We start from the raw sequence: 2,500 nt of genomic DNA, 5'->3' as shown, positions 1-2,500 counted from the left end.
ACGATCGGCTTTTCGGAGGCCTGGTCACCCGGGGGACTTAGTCTTTTTTACGATCGGCTTTATAGGGGCCTGGTCACCCGGGGGACTTAGTCTTTTTTACGATCGGCTTTATAGGGGCCTGGTCACCCGGGGGACTTAGTCTTTTTTACGATCGGCTTTATAGGGGCCTGGTCACCCGGGGGACTTAGTCTTTTTTACGATCGGCTTTATAGGGGCCTGGTCACCCGGGGGACTTAGTCTTTTTTACGATCGGCTTTATAGGGGCCTGGTCACCCGGGGGACTTAGTCTTTTTTACGATCGGCTTTATAGGGGCCTGGTCACCCGGGGGACTTAGTCTTTTTTACGATCGGCTTTATAGGGGCCTGGTCACCCGGGGGACTTAGTCTTTTTTACGATCGGCTTTATAGGGGCCTGGTCACCCGGGGGACTTAGTCTTTTTTACGACCGGCTTTTCGGAGGCCTGGTCACCCGCGGGACTTAGTCTTTTTTACGATCGGCTTTTCGGAGGCCTGGTCACCCGGGGGACTTAGTCTTTTTTACGATCGGCTTTATAGGGGCCTGGTCACCCGGGGGACTTAGTCTTTTTTACGATCGGCTTTATAGGGGCCTGGTCACCCGGGGGACTTAGTCTTTTTTACGATCGGCTTTATAGGGGCCTGGTCACCCGGGGGACTTAGTCTTTTTTACGATCGGCTTTATAGGGGCCTGGTCACCCGGGGGACTTAGTCTTTTTTACGATCGGCTTTATAGGGGCCTGGTCACCCGGGGGACTTAGTCTTTTTTACGACCGGCTTTTCGGAGGCCTGGTCACCCGCGGGACTTAGTCTTTTTTACGACCGGCTTTTCGGAGGCCTGGTCACCCGGGGGACTTAGTCTTTTTTACGATCGGCTTTTCGGAGGCCTGGTCACCCGGGGGACTTAGTCTTTTTTACGATCGGCTTTTCGGAGGCCTGGTCACCCGGGGGACTTAGTCTTTTTTACGATCGGCTTTATAGGGGCCTGGTCACCCGGGGGACTTAGTCTTTTTTACGATCGGCTTTATAGGGGCCTGGTCACCCGGGGGACTTAGTCTTTTTTACGACCGGCTTTATAGGGGCCTGGTCACCCGGGGGACTTAGTCTTTTTTACGATCGGCTTTATAGGGGCCTGGTCACCCGGGGGACTTAGTCTTTTTTACGATCGGCTTTATAGGGGCCTGGTCACCCGGGGGACTTAGTCTTTTTTACGATCGGCTTTATAGGGGCCTGGTCACCCGGGGGACTTAGTCTTTTTTACGATCGGCTTTATAGGGGCCTGGTCACCCGGGGGACTTAGTCTTTTTTACGATCGGCTTTATAGGGGCCTGGTCACCCGGGGGACTTAGTCTTTTTTACGACCGGCTTTTCGGAGGCCTGGTCACCCGGGGGACTTAGTCTTTTTTACGATCGGCTTTTCGGAGGCCTGGTCACCCGGGGGACTTAGTCTTATTTACGATCGGCTTTATAGGGGCCTGGTCACCCGGGGGACTTAGTCTTTTTTACGATCGGCTTTATAGGGGCCTGGTCACCCGGGGGACTTAGTCTTTTTTACGATCGGCTTTATAGGGGCCTGGTCACCCGGGGGACTTAGTCTTTTTTACGATCGGCTTTATAGGGGCCTGGTCACCCGGGGGACTTAGTCTTTTTTACGACCGGCTTTTCGGAGGCCTGGTCACCCGCGGGACTTAGTCTTTTTTACGACCGGCTTTTCGGAGGCCTGGTCACCCGGGGGACTTAGTCTTTTTTACGATCGGCTTTTCGGAGGCCTGGTCACCCGGGGGACTTAGTCTTTTTTACGATCGGCTTTTCGGAGGCCTGGTCACCCGGGGGACTTAGTCTTTTTTACGATCGGCTTTATAGGGGCCTGGTCACCCGGGGGACTTAGTCTTTTTTACGATCGGCTTTATAGGGGCCTGGTCACCCGGGGGACTTAGTCTTTTTTACGACCGGCTTTATAGGGGCCTGGTCACCCGGGGGACTTAGTCTTTTTTACGATCGGCTTTATAGGGGCCTGGTCACCCGGGGGACTTAGTCTTTTTTACGATCGGCTTTATAGGGGCCTGGTCTCCCGGGGGACTTAGTCTTTTTTACGATCGGCTTTATAGGGGCCTGGTCACCCGGGGGACTTAGTCTTTTTTACGATCGGCTTTATAGGGGCCTGGTCACCCGGGGGACTTAGTCTTTTTTACGATCGGCTTTATAGGGGCCTGGTCACCCGGGGGACTTAGTCTTTTTTACGATCGGCTTTATAGGGGCCTGGTCACCCGGGGGACTTAGTCTTTTTTACGACCGGCTTTTCGGAGGCCTGGTCACCCGGGGGACTTAGTCTTTTTTACGATCGGCTTTTCGGAGGCCTGGTCACCCGGGGGACTTAGTCTTATTTACGATCGGCTTTATAGGGGCCTGGTCACCCGGGGGACTTAGTCTTTTTTACGATCGGCTTTATAGGGGCCTGGTCACCCGGGGGACTTAGTCTTTTTTA

The sequence above is a fragment of the Atractosteus spatula genome, unplaced genomic scaffold (genome assembly GCF_055471065.1).
Source record: "Atractosteus spatula isolate fAtrSpa1 unplaced genomic scaffold, fAtrSpa1.hap1 Scaffold_19, whole genome shotgun sequence".
Taxonomy (NCBI): domain Eukaryota; kingdom Metazoa; phylum Chordata; class Actinopteri; order Semionotiformes; family Lepisosteidae; genus Atractosteus; species Atractosteus spatula.
Note: the sequence above shows the minus strand (reverse complement) of the source record.